General features: G+C 38.6%; 1 protein-coding gene across 11 annotated transcripts in view; it reads left to right on the top strand.

Annotated features, from left to right (window-relative positions):
- ZHX3 (zinc fingers and homeoboxes 3) overlaps positions 1 to 24,013 on the top strand; it is a 136,023-nt gene that overhangs the window by 89,497 nt on the left and 22,513 nt on the right. The window contains exon 3 of one of the 11 annotated variants that reach the window (XM_057503001.1): positions 14,587 to 14,931. The exons of the other annotated variants lie outside the window; for them this stretch is intronic. The gene's annotated coding sequence lies outside the window, so the exon portion shown is untranslated. The remainder of the gene's footprint in view (positions 1 to 14,586; positions 14,932 to 24,013) is intronic. 11 annotated transcript variants of the gene reach the window in all.

Genomic DNA, 24,013 nt, shown 5'->3' with positions numbered 1-24,013 from the left:
CAGTATGGGAGAATATATTTGTAAATGACATACCTGACAAGGGGTTAACATCCAAAATATATAAAGACCTTACATGCCTCAACACCCAAAAAGCAAATAACCTGATTAAGAAATGGGCAGAGGATATGAAGAGACAGTTCTTCAAAGAAGAAATTCAGATGGCCAACAGACACATGAAAAGATGTTCCACATCACTAATCATCAGGGAAATGCAAATTAAAACCCCAATAAGATATCACCATATCACCTCACACTAGTTAGGATGGCCAGCATCAAAAAGACTAGGAACAACAAATGCTGGTGAGGATGTGGAGAAAGGGGAACCCTCCTGCACTGCTGGTGGGAATGTAAGCTAGTTCAACTATTGTGGAATGCAATATGGTGGTTCCTCAAAAAACTAAAAATAGAAATACCATTTGACCCAGGAATTCCACTCCTAGAAATTTACCCAAAAAAAACAAGATCCCAGATTCAAAAAGACATATGCACCGGTATGTTTATTGCAGCACTATTTGCAATAGCCAACACATGGAAGCAACCTAAGTGTCCATCAGTGGATCAATGAATAAAGATGTCGTACATATACCCAATGGAGTATTATTCAACCATTAGAAGAAAACAAATCCTACCATTTGCAACAACAGGGATGGAGCTGGAGGATATTATGCTCAGTGAAATAAGCGAGGCAGAGAAAGACAAGTGCCAAATAATTTCCCTCATTTGTGGAGTATAACAATGAAGCAAAACTGAAGGAACAAAATAGCAGCAGACTCAGAGACTCCAAGAAGGAACTAGTGATTTTGGCTCCCTAAGCACTGTACTGAGTACTACTGAGTGTCAGGCTCTGTGCTAGGGATTGAGGACTCAAAGATGAACAGAACATGGTCCCTAATTTGAAGGAACTTATATTCTAAAGGGAAAGTCACACACATACACACACACACAATTAGCAATATAAAATATGGAGTGCTGTAAATGGTGACTTAAGTGCAATGGAGGTTTAGAAAGGTTTCACTGAAATGTTGTACTTGAACTATGTCTGAACATGGATTAGTCTACAGAGATAAGGGAGTTAAAGAAGGCTCTAGTGAGGGATGTCTCGGACATGTGAAGGCAAGGAGGCTGGCGTGTCAGGGTGCAGTGAACAAGGTATGGCCAGGCATGAACTTGAGTGGCTGGAGGGGCAGGCAGATGCCAGACTGCCCTTGCCAAGCCCTTAAGTATCGAATGAAATATAATGTGAGCTGCATATGTTATTTAAAATTTCTAGGATCAACATTTAAAAAAATAAAAGCACACCAGAAATGAGTTATCAAGCCTTGAAAAGAGGCTCGATAAATGCATATTTCTAAGTGAAAGAAGCTGACAAATCAAACACTCTGGAGACCAAGAGGTCTCTGGAATAAAAGGGTTCACTGAGCCTTTGCAGATGCTGCCAGATAAAGGACTGAGTCCTGGGACAGGAACTTTCTGCTTCACCAGCAGCAAGGTCAGTTAGCAGAAACAACTTTTTTGTGACACAAGAAACAGCACATTTATGAGTGGTCTTAAGAAAGCTCTTTAAATTCCCATTGGCTATAGATAAGGAAGGCGGGCTAACACAGAGCGGGCAAAATCCAGGGATAGGTGGTTAGTCCATAGAGAAGGCTTATAGATTGGCTGTTCATGACGGTCAGACACTGGTCACGTGTGAGGGGGATGCAATGGTTCTGGAGACCTTCTAAAAGATTGTTGAAATGACTTCTAGGAAAGTGGAATTTCTGGTTAGCTGCAGCCCATGGCTATTGACTGATTATCTTCCCTTTCTCTCCCTCATTTTCCAATCCTTATGTCACTTGACTTAGGCATTTCAGAATTTTGCCTTATCAAAGCCAACCCAAAAAGTCTATATACAATATAATTCCAACCCTATGACATTGTGGAAAAGGCAGAGTTTTGGAGACAGTAAAAAAATCAGTGGTTACCAGGAGCTGGGGTGAGGGAAGGATAAATAGGCAGAGCACAGAAGATTTTTAGGACAGTAAAACTGTTCTGTCTGATACTATAAAGGTGGATACATATCATTATGAATTTGTCCAAACCCATAGAATATACAATACCAAGAGTGAATTGTAATATAAACTGTGGACTTGAGGTGATAGTGATGTGTCCATGTAGGTGCATCAGTTGTAACAAATGTACCACTCTTGGGTGGGGAATGCTGATAATGAGAGAGTCTATGTATGTGTAAAAGTAGGGGTGATACAGGAAATATCTATACTTTCCACTCAGTTTTGCTGTGGACCTAAGACAGCTCTTTAAAAAAATCTATTAAAAATAAATAGGTAAGGCAAATTAAGTTTAACGATATATTTTATTTAGCTATCAAATATTAACACTTAAACATGTAATCAATATAAAATTCATTAATGAGATATTTTATATCACTTTTTTGGGGTACTAGGTCTTTGAAACCTAATCTGAATGTTATATTTACAGTGTGTCTCGTTCATACTAGCCACATTTCAAGTGCTCAGTTAGGCATATGTGGCTGGTGGCTGCTGAATCTGGACAAAGCAGGTTTTGAAGAATGAAACCTGATTCAAAAACCTCGGTTCTCAACCGCACTGCTTTTGGCTCCCTAAGCACTGTACTGATAAATAAAAAAGGAAGGGAGCTTGCAGATTCATTGAATCTCATGGTATGAGCTGCTGCCCTCCACCTCCTGGTGGTCCGAGTTCACAGCATCTCGGGCAGCAACTGTCCAGTAGAAATATAATGTGAGCCGCATGTGTGATTTAAACTGTTTAAAGAACTACCTCAAAAAAGCAAAAAGAAACAGATGAAATTAATTTTAAGAATGTATTTAACCCATTATATCCAAAATATTGTTTCAATGTGTATTTAATATTAAAAACTATTAATGAAGACAGAAAGACCAATAGAATAGACTAGAAATCCCAGAACAAAACCTCACATATATCAAACGATTTTCAACAAGAATACCAAGACCATTCAATGGGAAAAGTACGGTCTTTCAACACATGGTGCTGGGAAAACTGGACAGCTACATGCAAAGAATGGTGTTAGACCCTGATCTTATGCCACTGGCAAAAATTAATTTAAAATGGATCAAAGACCTAAATGTAAAAACTAAACTATAAAACTCTTAGAAGAAAACCTAGAGAGAAGTTTCATGACATTGGATTTGGCAGTTATTCTTAGATATAATACCAAAAGCCCAGGCAATAAAAAAAACTAGATAAATTGTACTGCATCAAAATTAAAAACTTCTGTGCTTCAAAGGACCCTCAACAGAGTGGAAAACCAACCCATGGAATGAGGGAGAATATTTGCAAATCATGTATCTGATAAGGGATTAATATCGAGAATATAGAAAGAACTCCTACAACTCAAAAATAAAAACACAACTTGATTTTAAAATGGGCAGAGGACTTGAACAGACATTTCTCCAAAGAAGTTTTGCAAATGGCCAATAAGTACAGAAAAGATGCTCAATCTCACTAATCATTAGGGAAATGAAAATCAAAACCACAAGATACTGCCTTATTAGGAAGGCTACTATAAAAAAAAACAGAAAATAACAAATGTTAGCATGGATGTGGAGAAATTGGAACCCTTTACACTGTTGGTAGGAAAGTAAAAGGGTGCAACTACTATAGAAAACAGTATGGCAGTTACTCAAAAGTTGAACACAGAATTACTATATGATCCAGCAATTCCACTCTGGGTATATACCCAAAAGAATTGAAAGCAAGGACTTGAAGAGATATTTGTACATCTGTTCATAGCAGTATCATTCACAATATGCAAAAGATACAAACAACCCCACTGACCATTACTGGATTAATGGATAATAAAACATGGTGTATATATATATACACAAGGGAATATTATTCAGCCTTACAGAGGAATTCTGACACGTACTATAACATGGACAAACCTTAAAGACATTATGCTAAGTAACACAATCAGTCACAAAAGGACAAATACTGTGTGAGTCCACTTCTGTGAGGTACATAGAGTTGTCAAATTCAGAGAGACAGAAAGTAGAATGGCCAGGAACTGGGAGGAGATGGAGCAAGGAATTTGTGTTTAATGGTTACAGAATTTGTTTTGCAGAATGAAAGAGTTCTGGAGATGGATGGTGGTGATGATTACACAACAATGTGAATGTACTTAATGCCACTGAACTGTGCACTTTCAAATGGTTAAGATGATAAATTTTACATTATGTGTATTTTATCACAATACTTTAAAAAAATCTCTGTCCTTCCAAAAAAGATGTGATTACTTTTGGTCAGAGACCATCTATAAACATTTCAAATGGTAAAAGAGAAAAAGGAGACATGAGTAAAGGGACTATGAAAAATAAGAAACTACCAAAAAAATTTAACCATGTTGATTCAGAAAGGTAATTTTTAAATTATTTAAAAGATACCAGATCAACATTTGTTCCCTCCACTTTAAAGAAATTACTGTTCTATTAAAAAATTGTTAATGAGATATTTTACATTCCTTTTCATACTAAATCTTCAAGTATATTTTATCCTTGTGTACATCTCAGTTTGGACAAGACATGACTGAAGTGCTGATTGCCACTTGTAGCAAATGTGTAGAATCTTCTGATTGGAAGAAGCCTGTAGAAATTCTTTGAACCAAGTAGTGCCATGAGCAGATTTGTTTTTTAGGATGTTGCAATGCTAGAGGTGGACTGTAGGGGAGAAAGATCTAAGGGCTGGGAGCTTGAAGGGTTGTTGTAGGACTCCAAGCCCAAACAGAGGAGGGACCGAATCACAGTGAAAGACACAAGAGTGATGTCAGTAGTCATTGCTGATGGTGACTTGCTATGTGTCAGGCATAGTATTGTGTCCCCTATGCCCATGTCTTAGTTCTTAGAACAGTTCTGAGAGGTTGAAGCTATTACCCCAATTACAGAGGAGGAAATAGAGACCGAGAAGGTGCAAGCACCTTGCCCAGGACACCAAAGCCCAGAAGTAGCAGAATCAGGCCATAAAGCAGACCTGTTGGTTCCAGAGCTTCAGTGCTTAACCCCTGAACTGTGCCTCAAAAGTATGGAGGCAAGAGGTCAGATCTGAAATATTCTTAGATTTATAGTAATTGGTGACAGCTGGATAAAGGGAAGATGGGAGAGGGTGGCATAAAGGATATAGGAGTGATTTGGAGATCACATCTCTTGCTTAGAAAGTTGGATAGATGGTGAAAAGTGAGATGAAGATCTAGGCAGTAGAACATGGTGGCTGAACTTTTTGCTTTCTTATTTCGTCTTGTTTTATTTTGTTGAGGGGGTAAATGCCAAGGGAAGGGGAAGCATAAACTATGTATGTAGTTTTGAAAAACCCACAGAGACCAATGGCAGTTGGAAGTGATGGATCTGTAGCTTGGCAGAGGGTTCAGGGCTGGCAAGGGTGATTTGGAAGTCACTTAAGTACAGAAGATTGCAAAGTCCTGGGCAGGGTGACTTTGCTCCCTTGCAAAGAGCTAGTAGAGGCATTGGTCTTAACCTCCTTTGGGTCTGGAATGCCTTTGAGACTGGCTGAGGAGTGGGAAAGAGCCACTTGACCAGTGACCCTGGTGCAAGCAGTTTGGGCAGAATGGGAGGAAGGAATGGAGCCCGCACTGTGCCAGAGACGGACTGAACAAGAACATTGGCTAAGTGGGCTAGGGAGGCTGGCCATGAGGGGGAGGAGGGAGGATGGGAGAGGGCCAGTTAAGGGGATAATTTCTAGTATTAGGAGAATTAAGTGGTATTTTAAGTAAAGTCAGATGAAATTTTGTTGTCCAAAATTATCATAGAAACATCACCACCACCAAAACAACACATAATATTAAAGCGGCCCTTCTATTTAAAAACAGATAAATGTAACTTTTATCAGATGTATGATGGCAGGCACATCACATCAGTTCTCATATATGCAATCAAGAGAAGTTGTTAGAAACTGCTGGTTTAGGCTCCTGCAATCTCATGGAAAGAAAATAAGCATGCTTACTAGTTTGGAACAGAAGTCGCGTCTCCCCACTCTCCTGAGTGTATCAGTGGTGTGTGTGTGTGTGTGCATACATTCACTATCATAGGAAGAGGGTTGAGATGGGAATAAAGATTGATTCCTGGTTTGGTGGTAGTTGTGAATAAATAGTTGTTGGAATTGTGTATGTTACACAATCACAGCCACTCTTACTTTCATTTTCTGTGATAGACTTTACTGCTTTATAGACTGGGGAAGGCTGGGCTGCTGAGGCCTGATGCTCCTCTGTAGCCCTGGTGACCTCGGCCCGCTAAGACTCGGTCCTCAAGACTGAGCCAGATGGCCCCCAGAAGGCCCTCAGGGCATCTTCCACCTGACTCTCCACCTCTGTTCTGCTGCTCCTCAGGAAAGTAATGGGAAAGCAACTGTGATTCTGAAGAGTTCTTGGAAAATGTGGACATTCTTTCATCAGATCCAGTTGGTCCTTTGATTGGACCTCATAAGATTGGAAGTGGATTTGCACAGAAATATCCTGACTCTAGGTCACAAGGCTGATGAACCCGAAGAATGTTATTTAATCTTACCTGGCAAGGGAAGCTAATAACTTCCTGATGAAATACTAACAGCATTGAAACCATTACTCATAAAGTGAGTACATTAAAGGTGTCCTGGGCCAGCGGAGATGGCGCCACAGCCCGCCCTGCTCCGGGGGCTGGGCCTGGGCTGCTGCAGCTCCACTCTACTCAGGCCTAGGGCAGTGCCTTACTCTGGACAAAAGAGCTGGGAATTTTCCAGCCCAGAGAGAGAAGGAAAGGTTTAATAGCTTCCTTCCTTCTTGACAAGGAATTAAATTGAAATTTGATCTGTTGACATAACTTAAAAATAGATGAATCAGAAAGGACTAGGCAGTGAGCTTAAGAGGAACAGATTTTTTAGAAGTGCCAAAAGGCAAGGCATATGTGACCACAGTGACTGGTGCTGCTCTGCTGGCATCATTGGGTTCTGCAGAGCTTTAAAAAAAGGAAACAATATGTATCCAGAAGAAGCAGAACAGGGTCTCGAGACGTTTGCACACCCAGGTTCATAGCGTTGTTCTCCATGGCCAAGGGGTGGGAGCAACCTAAGTGTCCATCATGTATGATAAAGGGATTAACGGATAAAGGAAATGTGGTCTATCTATATGATGGAATAGTGTTCAGCCTTAAAAAGCAGGAACTCCTGTCACCTGGTACAATGCGGATGAACCATGAGGATATTATTATAAGTGAAATAAGCCAGTCATAGAAACACAAATACTGTAGTTCCACTTAAATGACATATCTTAGGTAGTCAAACTCTTAGAAACAGAAAGTAGAGTGGTGGTTGCCAGGGGCTGGGGGAGGAAAAGGGGAGCTGTTGTTCAGCGAGTACAGGATTTCAGGTTTGCCAGATGAGGGGAGCTCTGGAGGGCTGCTGTGCAACAGTGTGCATGTAGTCAGCAGCACTGTGCAGCGCCCTTAAAAATGACTAAAATGGCAGCATTTCTATTACCTGTTTTTTACCACAATTAAAAAAAAAATTTAGCAGGATTAAACAACTAATGTACCTTTTGCTATTATAGTTAATTGTCGTTCTCCAATGGCCAGCCTCTGAGTGGGAGGTTGTAGAATTAGGGCAGAGCAATTGCCGCAATAACTATCATTTGCTGAGTGCTAACTATGTACCAGGCAGCGTGCTAAATCCTCTTGTACACTCCTCATCAATTCACTGAATTTCATGTCAGGTCTGTGCAGTAGGCATTATTGTCTCCATTTTACCCGATTACGAGGAATTAAGTCTTTTGCCCAGGAGTACACAGCTCATAATGGTAGGGCTCTGGGACCCAAACCAAGCTCTGTCTGATATTAGAGTTGTTAACCCTCTTCTCAGTTCCCATTTATTTGTCCATTCATTTGCTAAAAATTGTTGTTATGTACCAGGTGCTGTGCTGTGGATATAGGCCCCAAGTTCACAGAGCTTAGAACCTGGAGGTGGGGGTGATGAGCAGAAAAATAAGTGAATAAAGACCCAGTGACACATTGGGATAAATGTTAGGGAAGGACAGTTAGGGTGCTGTGAGAGAGAACTATTCTGTGTGGAGGATGGAGACCAGCCTAAAGATTTAACAAGGGAGTTCAGAGCAGATCTCACAGGGCTGTGGTACTTTGGGGCAGAGGTGCTATGCACATGGAGTCCCAAGGACTCTCACCACCAAGTCCCTCTGGAGTTTGCAATGGCTCAATGGCTACAGAGCTGGGATCCCAAGTGGCATGGCTATAATAAAGAAAAAGAGACAGCAACATTCCTTTCTTAGGACAAAAACATTAGAATTCAAAGAGGCAAAGGGGAATAAAGTCCAGAACTCCTGTGTCAGAACTGTAAATAGGTGTCTGAAAATGTGTACCCAAATGGCCCTGTGATGAAAAGATCCCAGTCCTACCAAACTCCAGAGTGTTCTCTTGTCCCACTGGGTCACTTTACCTCTGTGGGGCCAGATTCCTCCTCTGTGTGGGGAGAAAAAGAAAACAGAGTTTCTACCCAATAGATTTCTGGTATTGTTAGTAGTGGTAGTAGATTAATTAAAACACTTCTTCTATTTCCTTCTCTCTGGTTGGGCCTCATCTTCCATGCTTGTCCACTTCTTATTGCCACATTTTGAGAGAGATGTGAACAGATCGGAACGTATGTGAAGAGCTGGTCACTGGAGGGTGGGGGGCTTTGGGATGCTTACACCGTGGAGGGGAGCACACAGGATACATGATTTCCAACTGCACAAAAGGCTGGTGGGCAGAGAGGGTCCACTGATCAGAGCAAGGAGTGTTGGCTTGATCTGTGTGTTTCAAAAGACAGAGCTAAAAACCTGGGAGTCAGGTCCAACTAAGAAAGGAACTTTGTAATTGATCATTGTGATAATGCGCTGCTGGACTGTGGAGGTACTCAGATGGAGGCCAGATAACCCGCTGCTGTGGGATTTTCTAATCGGGGAAGAGGATGCTGTGCAGGTAGTATCCCATTCCTCCTCCGGTTACTTCAGGACTATGGCCTTAAGCTGGAGGCAGGTGAATATATTTAATTTATAGCCTGTATTTAGGTGTTTGAAGTGCCCATGCACCACACACAGGTTAACCCAAAAGCCCATCTGTATCTATAGGAAGTTGGAAGGTAAAGGAGCTCCACGTGGCATTCAACCCCAGCCACATATTCTATAAGGACCTCTGCCTCCACGCCATTAGTCACTCACTTTTTCACTTGTTGCTATTTGTAACAACCCACACGCTTTGAGAAATGTACTAACATTTTTTCCATTTACATATTTATTCAAATTTTAACTTTTTGTTTTGATTACAGAACAAATTCACATTGTTCAGAATTTCAGAGTTTTTTAAAACTATATCCTACTTTTTTTTTAAGTATCAATTTTTATAAGTTAAATATACAATCTTATTTGGTTTCAGATATGCAGCACAGTGGTTCATTAGTTACCCATATTATTAAATCCTCACCCCCTCCAGTGTGGTCACTATCAACATAGCAAGATGTTACAGAATCATTTACTGTATTCTCTGTGCTGTACTACACAGTCCCCGTGACCAACCTAAATTGTGATTGTCAATTATTGTGCCCCTTAATCCCCCTCCTTCTCCCCTCCCTAACCCTACCTCAACCCTACCCCTTTGGTGACCACTAGTCCCTTCTCAGTGTTTGTGAGTCTACTACTGTTTTCTTCTATTTTGCTTTGTTCTGATACTCCACAAATAAGTGAAATCATTGGGTATTTGTCTTTCTCTGCCTGGCTTATTTCACTCAGCATAATACCCTCTAGAACCATCCATGTTGTCACAAATGGGAGGATTTCTTTTCTTTTTATGTCTGCAGAATTTCAGACTTTTACAGAGGAAAGCTTCCCTATCTCCCTGTTCCGTTCAACTGTAACTATTTTCTCCTGTGTTTGGCTAGAGAGATTTCAAGTGTGTATATACATAAGCACCTGTACATATTTTCATCTGCACTTTGCTCTTTTAAAACACAACATATATCAAGTATTTTGAAGTTTCATCCATCACAGTGGAAAAAGTGCTCCCTTGTTCATTTTTTACAAGTACCTGTTGTTCCATTCCCTTGTTTGTAGACAGTTAGGTTATTCCAGTCCTTTGCTGTTACAGTGTTGACATTCTTCATACATTACCACACACATGCACAAGTATATCTGTAGGCTGCGTTCCAAAGAAAGACTTTCTGAACCGTAAGGAATGAGCATTTATAACTTTGTTGGCTATTGTTAAATAATTCTCAGTAGAGCTTTTACCAGTTTTCACTCTTACAAGTGGTGTGTGAGAGTGCCTTATTTCCTCAAACCCTCGCCATCTCAATATATTGTCAAACGTTTCAAGCTTTTGCAAAGTAAGTGAAAGAGAATCAGAGTGATTTTAATTAGTATTCCCCTTACTGTGAATGAAATCAAGCATCCTTTCTTTGTGTAAAATCTTGCTGGGCTTTGTTTTGAGGCCATTGAAGAAAGTCACCAATGCAGACAGAGCTTGGAAGGAGGGGGAGGAGCATCACATCTAGGGGGAGAGCCAGGGAGTTCCTTTTTAAATGAAATGTTCTTGAGAAGTTCAAGCAGGCCCACTAGTCTGCAAGCTATTTAGCCTGCAAACTCTCCGGCCCACACTGGAAAAATTCAATGGAAACAAAACAAATGTAATTCAGAAGTGAAACCACATCCAGAACAATCCCATTTATATTTCTTTTTAAAACTACTAGTTTTAAATTTAATAAAGTAATTTACTTTTGTACTTGAAACGAAATTTAGGGTGCAAGTACATTTAAATGTATGTATTAAACTTTGGGAGGAGCTGCCCCAGCCTCAGGGAATGCAGATTCTCACTAGGGGCTCTCCAGGTATCCTAGGTTTGCTCCCAGCTTCCCTGTCCCCAGCCCCTTGCACAAATTACAACCCGGCTTTCTGTAGGTGCTCTGTAGTTTGAGCAGGTTTTGGCAAAGGCCAATCTTCTCTCTGGGAACACTGGCGTTGCACAGTCTCCTGCTCATTAGCAGCCTGCCCCGTTAATTTCCTGAAATGCTTATGAGCAAACCAGCCCAATTAAGTTTTTCTCCTAGAAAGGGACCTTCCAGTCTTAGCAGCACAGATTTGCTTTTGTTTTTGCAGTAGGCTTTCTTGGTTCAAGCCTGTCATGGTTGATGGGAATGCCATCCTTCCAGTTGCTTAGGCCAAAAATCTCAGAGTCAACCCCAAATCCTATGGAGACAATGTTTGCACACTCCATCTAGCCCCTTAGGAAATCTTGTTGGCTCCACATTCAAACATATTCAGAATCCAGCCACTTCTCTTTACCTCCATCTCTACCATCCTGGCCCACACCACTGTCGTCTGCTGCCTGGATTGCTGCTGTTGGAACATTTGAAACCGCCGGCCAGGTTTCCTGCTTCTCCTCTTGTTTTTCCACCAGTGTGTCTCAACAAGGCCCACGGAGGCATCCTATAGGACTCCAGTTAGACCGTGTCGGCCCTCTGCTTCCAGCTTCCCCGTGTCGCTGCCCAGCTCAGAGAAACCCAAGTCCTCACAATGGCTCTGTCCAGTCTGCCTCCTCGCCTCTTTGACCTTTGACTTTTTTGACCATCTCCTGCTCCCACCCAGCTGTACTGGCCTCCTTGCTGTTCTTTGAACAAATTAGGCTCATCACAGTCTTTTGTACCAGTTTTCCTGGGATACTCTTCTCACCATCCAGATGGCTGGCGTCCTCACCTCTGTTTCCCTGCTCCAACGTCACAATCTCAGTGAAGCCATTCCAATCACCGTATTTAAAACTGCAACCCATCTACTGCCCCCGACCACACTCCTTGTCCCCTTCCTGGCTTCCTTTTTCTCCATCACACTTACTACTCTTTAATACACAGTTTTATTTACTTATTTGGCTTATTGTCTCTCCCTCAAACTAGAATGTGAACTCCAGTAAGGCAGGGGTTCTTATATCTTCTTTTTAATCTTACCCATATTCTAGGATCTAGAACAGTACCTGGCACAGAGTATGTGCTTAGTAAACATTTGTTAAATGAATTAACTATCTGTCTTGTTCCTCAAAGTCTGCCAAACTGAAACTGAAGCAAACAAGTGTTGCATTTTGGTGCCGGTGCTGGTGATGTGAATTAAATCCCAGAACACTGAGCCATATTTTGGGGGGATTTACACAGTATAAATAATCTGGCATCATTTGGGTAACAACTTCTATGGAAGGATTAAGTATGACATAGAAACTCCACTAGGAAAGTGATGGACATCTGCAGAATTAGATTTAGGCTTGGGTGCTACTCTTTAAACAGATCGAGCACATTCAAGAAAAGCCACGGAGACAGTGCATACATTCCAACCCCTGACACAAAGGACAGGAATAAAGATGACCGGCTTGGGGAAAAGGAGACTTAGGGAACATGATTCTTTTTTTCAAAGGTTGAAAGAAGTGTTGCAGAAGATTAATAGGTCTACAGGTCTTCTCTGTAGACGTATAATCGCCTCCTTGTTCATCTCTACCCCATCAATGGCAGATCCAGCTTTTGTGGAACCTCAACATTAGGGGGGAGGCCCTCCTAAGAAAAACAAACAAGCATGAAGACTATAAGTTTACATTTATAAAAATATAGATACAGGCTTTGGAGGTGCCCATGCAAGTGAGAGTCCCAGAAGTTTCATGGTGATTCACCACGCTCAGACCGCACAGGCCAGCAAAGCTGAGCTCCTCGCAGCACTCCAAACGACCATGTTTTCCCTGCCCTCTGTGGCTCTGCATCAAGTGTTCCCTCTGTCTAGGACACCCTTTTCCCAACATGCTGACTTGCAGTGCCTACTCACCTTCAACCTCTGATTCAGGGGCTGCCCCCTCTGTGAGGCCTTACCCGAGTCCTCCAGAAAACTTAGGTGGGTGGCAAGCCTTTTCCTGTACCCTCACTCAATCTTGTTCATGCCTTCACTTTACTGTTTGATTTTGGTTTATTTGTTTGTCTGGCTTCCCATTTACTGTGTATGAATCAAGGTGGGCTGGATTATGCTGTAGTAACAAGTAACTCCAAAAACTTCAGTGGCTTAAAAAAACCCAGGTTATTTCTTGCTGACACTGTGTGTACCTTGTGGGTCAGCTTTAGAACCCAGGCTAATAGAGTAGCCACGATCTGGAACATTGCCAGTTGCCGGGCCAGAGAGTAAGTAGCAAGGCAAAGCATGTACTTTCCCCTAAAGCTGTCCCCTGGAGATGACACACTTGCTTTCATGTCTTTGGCTAGACCTAACTGCAGGCAGGCAGGGACATCCAGTGTGTGCAGAAGGGGAGCAAGCTCCAGAATACCGGTGAATGAGCTATTAGTTTCTTGAGCACACGGATGGCATGTTTTCAAAGATCTTTGTATACCCAGTGCCCAGCACATAGTACTTGGCACATAGTAAGCCCTCAACTGTTTTTGAGTGGAAAATTAAATTTAGTGAGTAAAAGCTGTAGAAAGGAATTTTTTTGAGGGGTGCTTACTGCAAGGTACCATTTCCAGCATCTTTTCAGCCTCTCAGTCACCTATGAGTCTAGGTGGGCTGGATTATGCTGTAGTAACAAGTAACTCCAAAAACTTCAGACAGTAGGTGCTGACCCCCCTGTCTCTGGAGACACTCAGGCAAAGGCTATCCTAACCACAGTGTGGTACTTTCAAGATAATTCCTGCAAAGTGAGTGGTTGAAATATGTGGGTTCTGAAGTCCCCTTAATTCTGAGGCCTCTGTACTTATGTCACCTTTCTAAGCTTGAGGAAGAATAAATTAGTGTTCACTGTAGAGGTGATAACATCTGACTGGAGCAGGCTATTTTAGTTAGTGACTTGACAGAAACAAGAATTGTTTGAGGGGGAAAAACAAATAGAGAGCTCTGACCCCGTGCCCTCAGCTCAACGGTGATCACTACATGCAGAAAGTGTGAGACCCTTAAATATCCAGAGAGCAAAACGAGGCCAGCTCTGAGCTTGAAAGTTGCTTTCACATTTGAGGATTCAGGCTTAGAAACAGGCTTGGGGTCTTTGTAATTCCTTTATTTACTTCATTAGAAATCTGACCCTTGTAGCCAGCAGATCTGCGGGAAAACCAGGGTCCTGCCAGGGTCCTGCCCACACACATTCCCAAGGACGGAGGGTTTCCCTGTGTTCTTTTTGTTGGAGGTTCCTGCTGACTAGCCTTGGTCTAATTGCTGAGCCCCCTGTATCGGAGTTCTCTGGTCATGCCTAAGAATAAATAATCCCCTCTTCTGACAGTGTCAATATATTAAAAATTTTAAGGATCATGATAGCCCTGACATTTTGAAAGATAAACCAGAAAGTAACAACACTGGAATAATTCAGCTGTAAAATCTTTGAGCCCTTTGTAAGAAGGCTCAAAATAATGTAATTGATAATATAAATAATGTAAAAATAATTAAAGGTATTATTCAGTTGGTAATCACAGTCAAGGTGATAGGATTTAGAGTCAGAATATGAGGCTCACACACAGATGAGCTGTGTGACTTTGGTCCGATCACCTCCCCTCTCCTCCTCAGTAGGTCCTCTACGCTAAGACAGGGAGGGGCAGTGATAACCACCTTGGGGCCATGTGGATGGACCATAGCTGATGGGAGCACTGCAGCCTGTGAAGTGCTTTGAGTGATGGATGGAAGTTAAGTCCAGCTTCCTGGTTGGTCATGGAGATTTCTCAGACGGACTTTCTAGCACAGCAGTGGTGCCATCAGTGAAAGTTGATCCACTTGTGTGTTGTGTTATTTTATACTTCAAAAGTCTCTTGAGATGGAGCCCATTGATTTAGTTCCGAGTTTATGGCAGTGGTTCACAGTTCTAGCCACTGGCACTATGGGGATTGCTCAGCTGATGCCAGTGACTCTAAAAAGGTATTCATACATTCTAGTACTTTTAGCCCAAACTGATTCACGTGCAAACCTGCTGGACTTTTTGTTTTGCTTGCACATCTGGCCCCAGCGCAGCATTTTGACACTTTCAGTGCATGGGGGTTCACTAATTTTTTAGGCTGTTGTGTGCAACTTTGCACAAATATGCAATTTTTAGGATGTTCAGAACTAGGGCTATTTTCAAGTGTCAGAACTCTGTGTTTCCAAGGATTTTGCTTCAATCAAATTATGCCCTTATGGATTTCAGGGTGTCAAGGGTCCAGTGAAGTAGTCAAATCTACTGATGGTTTGAAATGATATTTGAAAACAATGAGTGGCCAGATTCCTTCCCCCTCCCTAGTACAAGTAAATCAACGGTCATTAGTTTTTATTGTTCCAATTGGATAGCTTCAACAAGGCAAGGTTGCCAAGTAAATGATAAGGTAATGATAACAATTTGGGGATCCACTTTAACAAAGTCTTAGAACCTGTGGGTGGGGGTACCAGGGCCTGCCCCTCACTCCCCCTCTACTCACATGAGGGTTCCTATCACACTGAAACCTCCCAACTCCAAAATGAGCAACTCATGACCACTCCATATGCTGGCTACCTGATCTGCAGGGTATACTGCCTACTGCCACTATTAATTTTATTTATTCTAATCCTTACTTCTAAAAGCAACACATGACAATAATTCAAACAATATAGGATACATAAAGTTTAAAAAACAAGTAAATATTTCTCTCCTTCCTAATAAGGTCACTTACTGTTTAATGGATTGATCCTTTGTTCTTTTAAATTCTGCTCATATTCAAATACAAGTCTACATACATCGTTCTTTATACAGTGAAATCATGTATTTGTACGGAATATTACATTATTTAAATATGTCTTGGTGCTGTATGCAAATCAGTACATATAGGTTTCAATCCTTTTAAATGACTCGGTTTCATTTCCTAGTATGGATGTTCTGTTATTTTTTGTTTTATCATTACCTTATTGATGACACTGTTCATGCTGTGAAACAATCCAGTGAATAGCCTTATTAGTATCTTCGTGATTATGTGTGTGTGTATTTTTGTACTTCATCAGATGTTGCGGATTCATAGAAGTGAAGCCGCTAGGTAAAAGGATATGTCTTTTTAAATTCTGATGGCTGTTGCTAAATTGACCTTCATAAACATACTCCAATTTATACTCAGCAGTGGTGCATGAGTGTTACATGGTCTGCCCTTCTGGTTTTTGCCAATCTGTGAGGAAACAGAAAAATCCCATTTTTGATATACTTTTAATTTCCCTAATTACTAGTGAGGTTGAGCATCTTTTCTAGATTATAGCTTGTGTACTTTGCTTTTTCATTTTCTTATACATTGTAATTAATTAATTGTAATATATTTTATAAATTTGTTCCCAGTGTGTCACTTGTGTTTAAACCTTATTAATGGTTTCCTTTAGTAGTATTCAAAAGTTTATAATATTTATATAGTCAAGTCAATCAACCTTTTGTGGTTTCTAGGTTTTGAGTATTGCATAGGAAGAATTTTCTTGGTACAACTTTAAAAAATTACTTATTTTTTCTGATATGTTTGTAATTTCACTTGTTATATTTCTCTGTCAAATTCACTTGGAAATTACTGTTCTTTATAATGTGAGTTAGATATTAAACTCAGTTGTCCTAATACTTACAGATTTGTATCTCTTTCCAAATGGATTTAAAAATAGCCCTCTCATATTCTGAAAACCTCATATTTAAGAAGTGTGTCTAAATGATCCATTCATGTATTTATCATTTCTTATGCTGATCATACATTATTTTAATTGGTCAAGCTTTAAAATATGTTTTTTAAATTAAAAAAATTTTTAATTGTAGTTGACATATATTAGTTTCAGTTGTACAACATAGTGATTCAACAATCATATATATTATGTGAAATGCTCACCATGATTAGTACAGTTATTGTCTTTCACCATACAAAATTATTACAATAGTATTGACTATATTCTATATGCTGTACTTTTCATCCCCATGACTTACTTATTTTACCGCTGGTAGTTTGTATCTCTTAATCCCCTTCATCTATTTTAACCATCCTCCTATTCCCTTCTCCTCTGGCAACCACCAGCTTGTTCTCTGTATTTATGAGTCTGTTTCTGTTTGTTTGTTCATTTGTTTTGTTTTTTAGATTCCACATATAAGTGAAATCACATGATATTTGTCTTTTCCTTTCTGACTTAATTTCACTTAGCATAACGTCCTCTAGGTCCATCCATGTTGTAGCAATGGCAAGACTGCATTCTTTTCATAGCTGAGTAATATTACATTGTATATATATATATATATATATATATATATATACCAAATCTTCTTTATCCATTGTTTTGATAGTAATTCAAATAATATAGGATACATAAAGTTTAAAAAACAAGTAAATATTTCTTGTTTTGATGTCTGATAAAGCAAGTTTTTAAAAATATTTATGTATCAAAACTTTTAAAGCTATTTTGTATGCTTCTCCTTCCAGAAGAATTTCAGATTCAGCTTGCTAAAATTCCATCAAAAATCCTGATGGCATTTTTCAAACACTTTTTTAATGAAAAGTTTCAAACATACAGAAAAAGTGAAAGAATTTTATAGTGTATATTTATATATACTCACCACCTAGATTTTACCATTAACATTTTATAATATCTGCTTTACCTGATGGCATTTTGATTGTGATTATATGTGTGCTGAATTTAGAGATTAATCTAGAGAGAACTGCCATCTGTATAATTCTGAATGTTTGACACTCCATTTATTTAGGTCTCCATTTTTACTCTTAATAAAGGTTTGTAGCTATTGTCATATAGATTTTACAGATGCCTTATAAGGTTTATTCTCAGACCTTTGTAAGACTTCGTTGTTAATGTGAATGTGCTCTTTCCCCCTCCCATTTCCTTCTCTAACTTTTGGCACATGGGAAAGTTAATGATTCATGTGTATTGCAAATGTATCTTATCTTACTCAGTTCTCTTACTAGGTATAATAGTTTTTCAAGAGATTTTTCTCACTAGACAGTCCCCTCATATGCAAATAACACCAATGTGTCTCATCATTTTTACTGTCTATTCCTCACATTTCTTTTCCTTTATCATATTTTACTGTCTGGGGCCCCATTACAGTGTTAAATAATGATAGTGGGAATCCTTATCTTATTCCTGACTTGAATGTTTCACTATTTGGTATGATGTTTGCTATGGTTTCTGGTAGAAATCCTTTATTTAAGGACATTTCCTTCTTTTTTCCTTCATTTGCTAAATCTTCTCAAGAATGTGAGTTTAGATTTGAACAACACTATTGACCAACTGGACCTAGCAGACATATAGAGAACACTCTGCCCAACAACAGGAGAATATACATCTTCTTCTCAAATGTATATGGAACATTCTCTAAGAGAGATCACATGTTAGGACATAAAACAAGTTTTAACAAACTTAAGATTGAAATCATACCAAGTATTTTTTCCAAACACAATGAAATGAAACTAGAAATCAATAGCAAAAGGAAAACTGGAAAATGCATAAATATGTGGAAATTAAACACCACATTCTTGAACAATCAATTGGTCAAAGAAATCACAAGAGAAAATAGAAAATATCTTGAAATAAATTTAAAAGAACATAACATATCAAGACTTATGGATTCAGTAAAAGTATTAAGAAGGATATTTATAGTGGTAAATGCCTACATTAAGAAAAGAAAGATCTAAAATCAACAACTTCAACAACTTAACTTTATTTCTCAAGGAACTAGAAAAAGAAGAACAAACTAAACCCAAAGTTAGAAGAAAGAAGGAAATAATAAAGATCAGAGCAAAAATAAACAAAATAGATTATAGAAAAATAATTTTAAAAATTCAATGAAATAATTGGTGTTTTGAAAAGACCAACAAAATTGACAAATCCTTAGCCAGACTAAGAAAAAAGAAAGAAAACCCAATAACAAAAATCATAAATGAAAGAGGAAAAATGCAACTGTTACCACAAAAATAGAAAGGGTGTGCCAACAAATCAGATAACCTATAAGAAATGGATAAATCCCTAGACACATACAACCTACCAAGACTGAATCATGAAAAAATTAAAAATCTGGCTGGACTTGAAACTGGTAAGGATATTGAATCAATCATCAAAAGCCTTCCAACAAAGAAAAGTCCTGGACTAGATGGCTTCACTGGGGGTTTCTACCAAATACTTGAAGAATTATTAACACCAAACCTCAAACTCTCAAAAATTGAAGAGAGGGGAACACTTCCAAATGCATTTTATGAGGTCATATTACTCTGATACCAAAAACAGACAAAGATACTATAAGAAAAGAAAACTACAGACCAATATCCATGGTGAATATTGATACAAAAATGCTCAACAAAATACTGGCAAATCAAATTCAGCAACACATTAAAAGGATCATATACCATAACCAAGTGGGATTATTCCAGAAATGCAAGGATGGTTAAACATATGAGAATCAATCAATCATCCTTTCATGGTAAATCACTCAACAAACTAGGAATAGAAGATAATTACGTCAACATAATGCAATCCAGATATGAAAAGCCCACAGCTAACACTGTGCTTAATGGTGAAAAACCAAGAGCTTTTCCTCTAAGATCAAGAAACAAGGCAAGGATGCCCATTCTCATCACTTCTATTCAACATACTACTGGAAGTCTAAGCAAAGCAGTTAGTTAAGAAAAAGAAAGAAATGGCATCCAGCTTGGAAAGGAAGAAGTAAAACTATCTGTTTACTGATAACATCATATATGTAGACAACCCTAAAGATTCCGCAAAAATAACTGTTAGAATGAGAAAATTCAGAAAAGTTGCAGGACATAAAATCAACACACAAAAATCAGTTGCGTTCTTATTCACTAACAATGAAAAATCCTAAAAGAAAATTATGAAAGCAATCTCACAATAGCATCAAAAAGAATAAAACACTTAAGAATAAACTTAAGGAGTCAAAAGGATTGTACACTAAAAACTACAAAACAATGCCAAAATAAATGAAAGAAGACACAAATAAATAGGAGGATATCTCATGTCCATGGATTGGAAGATTTAATATTGTTAAAATGTCTATACTACCCAAAGTGACCTAGAGATTCAGTGCATTCCCTATCAAAATCTTAGTGGCTTTTTTTTTGTAGAAATAGGAAATCCTAAAACTTGTATTAAATCTCAAAGGACCCTCAATAGCCAAAGCAATCTTAAGAAAGAAAACAAAGATGGAGAACTCACTTACCATGATTTCAAAACATTACAAAGCCATAGTGATCAAGACTGTGGTACTGACATAAAGGCAGATATAGACCAGTGGAACAGAATAGAGAGCCCAGAAGTAAACACTCATATATGTGGGCAAATGGTTTTCAGTAAGGGTGCCAAGGCAGCACAATAGAGGAAGAATAGTCTTTTCAACAAATGTTGCTGGAAAGACTGATAGCCACATGCAAAGAAATGAAATTGAATCATTACCTTGCACAATATACAAACATAAACTCAAAATAGATTAAAGACCTAAATATAAGTCCTAAAACTATAAAACTGCTTGAAGAAAATGGGGAAAAGCTTCATAACATTGGTTTGGCAATGATTTCTTGGATATGACATGAAAAGTACAAGCAACAAAAGCAAAAATAGATAAAACCAAACTATATCAAACTTAAAACTTCTGAGCATCGAAGGAAACAATTAATAGAAAGAAAAGGTAACCTGTGAAATAGAAAATATTTGCAAACCATGTGTCTGATAAGGGGGTTAGTACCTGGAGTGTATAAAGAACTCCAACACAACAACAAAGAACAACCTGATTATACAATGGGCAAAGGACTTTAATAGATATATCTTGAAGAAGCTCTACAGATGGCCAAAAGGCACATGAAAAGATGCTCAACATCATTAATCATTAAGAAACTGAAAGTCAAGCAAAATGGGATATCACCTCATACCCATTAGGGTGACCACTAACAAAATAAAACCCCAACAAAGCAAAAAACCGATGATAACAAGTGTTGACAAGGATGTGGAAAAATTGGAACCCTCTTCTTGTTGGTGGGAATATAAAATGGTGTAGCTGGTATAGAAAACATCATGAAGTTCTCTCAGAAAATCAAAAGTAGAATTACTATATGTCCAGCAAACCTACTTCAGGATATATACCCAAAAGAATTGAAAGCACGGACTCAAAGAGAAATTTGTATCATGTTCATAGCGGCATCATTCACAATAAGCAAAAGATGGAAGCAACCTAAATGTCCATCAACAGATGAATAAAGACAATGTGGTATATGAATACAGTGGAATATTCTCAGCATTTAAAAAGAAGAAAATCATGTCACATGCTACAGTGTTGATGAATCTGGAGGACATTAAGCTAAACGAAATAAGCCAGTCACAAAAAGACAACTACTGCATGATTCTGCTTTTATGATGAATCTGAAGTTGTCAGACTCGTAGAAGCAGAAAGTAGAATGGTGATTTCCAGGGGTTATGTGAGAGGGAAAGGGGGACCCACTATTGTTCAGTGGGTATAGGGTTTCAGTTATGGGAAATGAAGATAATTCTAGAAGTCTGCTGTAAAACTGTGCATATAGTTAGCACTACTGTACACCTAGAAGTAGTTAAGATGGTTTAAATTTTATGGTTTTTACCACAATAAAAACTGGAGTGTCATCTTATTAAATGCTGAGTTGGTTTTTCTCTTTTATTAATGAAATTATTTTTAGAGATTTCCTAATATTTAAGACATCCTTGTGATCTTGGTATAAACCACAGCTTCATCTATGACATGATGAAGAGCTAATTTATTTAATATGTAGAGAACTCTTAAAATTCCATAGAAAAATGGACAAAAAATAATTACAAAATGTCAGTGACATGTGAAAATGTTCTTAGCCATGCCTATAAAGAAATGAAAATTAAAACAATAATGACCAGTTTTTATGTACTGAATTAGCAAAGGCTAAAAATAGTAATAATATGCAGTGATAGTGAGGGCATTATTCTGATGGTGAGTGTGAAAAATCAGTACCATCTACTGGAGTGCAATTTTATATTTTACTAACTGTATTTTACTACTTGTAAGAAATTCAGAATTTCAGAAATCCTCAAGTGCACAAAAATATATGCAGATACTGTCATTTATCTACTGTCTGTAATAGTTTAAAAAAATAGAGAAATACTACTGTCTAACAGCTAGATTGGTTACATAAATTATGATGCACCATAAATTAGAACATCATTTATAACTGAGATTAACTGTAGATTCCAACAGAGAAAGATATTAAAGCTACATTGTGAAAGAAAAGGGAGGAGCAGAACAGAGTGTAAAAATACAACTCCCCTTCTTTTTTTAAGAAGTTGGTCATTAGGAACCTATACCTAGAAAACATTTCTGAAATAATGGACATTAGCTCTTCAACAATGGCCATCCCTTAGGTGAACAGGGGGGAGTTTCACTTTTTTTTGTTGTTTCTGAGAGGTAAATTTCTACACAGAGCATAATTTGGAGTAGAAAGTAAAAAAAATAAATACCAAGAAAAACCTGTATTACTAACAAGTTTGCTTTTTTTTTTAAGCGAAGGCTACCTGCAGTTTTTGTTTTGGAGTGAGTTGAGATTTACATGGGGTCTCTTATATCACATTACCAACTTTTTTTTTTTTTGAGAGGGCACCTCTCATATTTATTGATCATATGGTTGTTAACAACAATAAAATTCTGTATAGGGGACTCAATGCACAATCATTAATCAACCCCAAGCCTAATTCTCAACAGTCTCCAATCTTCTGAAGCATAACGAACAAGTTCTTACATGGTGAACAAGTTCTTACATAGTGAGTAAGTTCTTATATGGTGAACAGTGCAAGGGCAGTCATCACAGAAACTTTCGGTTTTGATCACGCATCATGAGCTATAAACAATCAGGTCAATTATGATTATTCGTTTGATTTTTATACTTGATTTATATGTGAATCTCACATTTCTCCCTTATTATTATTATTATTATTATTTTAATAAAATGCTGAAGTGGTAGGTAGATGCAAGATAAAGGTAGAAAACATAGTTTAGTGCTGTAAGAGGGCTAATGTAGATGATCAGGTCTGTGCCTATAGACTAAGTATTAATCCAAGCTAGACAAGGGCAACAAAACATGCACGGATGCAGAAGATTTCTCTCAAAACAGCGGGGGGTGAGGTTCTAAGCCTCACCTCTGTTGATCCCCAATTTCTCACCTGATGGCCCCCCTGTGACTGTGCCTGTCTTAGGTTGTTCCTCCCTTGAGGAATCTTACCCGTCTCTGGCTAACCAGTCATCTTCCGGGGCCATACAGGGAAATGTAAAGTTGGTAAGTGAGAGAGAAGCATTATTGTTTGAAAAGGTTAGCTTTTTACTTCTTTGCATATTTATGCCCTGTGGCTTCTATGCCCAGCATTTGTCTTGAGGTATCTACCACTTGGAAGAATTATGATACTCGGTAATTTCGATATGAGGCACGAATTCTACTTAAGGGTTGTAATTAGGAAGGAAGAAGAAAAGCTATAGAAGTAGCAGACAGAAGAAAACATGGGAAGATTGATTATTTCTTTGACATATCTTCTTGTAGTGTAACGTAAGCATGTATAGGTTTTAAACTACTAATTAAATTGCGTGCACACATTAACATAATAGGAATACAGCTACATAACCAAAGCAGACCTACAATTACCAGCCATATCCAGTGAAACCAAGAAAACCAGTTAGGCACCCTAGGCATTTGTGAAAACTTATCAATGATATGATGGATATTGTCTAACTGAATTTGAATAGTTTGAGAAAAATCAGACATATTACAACACATTCCTGGGAACTGTTCGCTTCCCTTATGTTCTTTTAACAGTAGATAGTCTATAGTCGCAAGATTTTGGAGCGCTGCAACTTGCACTTCTCCTAATTCTTGGTTGAGTTCCAACAGTATAGATCCAGTCAAATTTGTTGTTTTACTGTATGCACAGGCCAGCTTAGATATCTCCTTCTTCATTCCAATGGCAGGTCCAGGAACTG

The sequence above is a fragment of the Manis pentadactyla genome, chromosome 5 (genome assembly GCF_030020395.1).
Source record: "Manis pentadactyla isolate mManPen7 chromosome 5, mManPen7.hap1, whole genome shotgun sequence".
Lineage (NCBI taxonomy): Eukaryota > Metazoa > Chordata > Mammalia > Pholidota > Manidae > Manis > Manis pentadactyla.
This window is presented reverse-complemented; position numbering and strand designations above follow the sequence as displayed.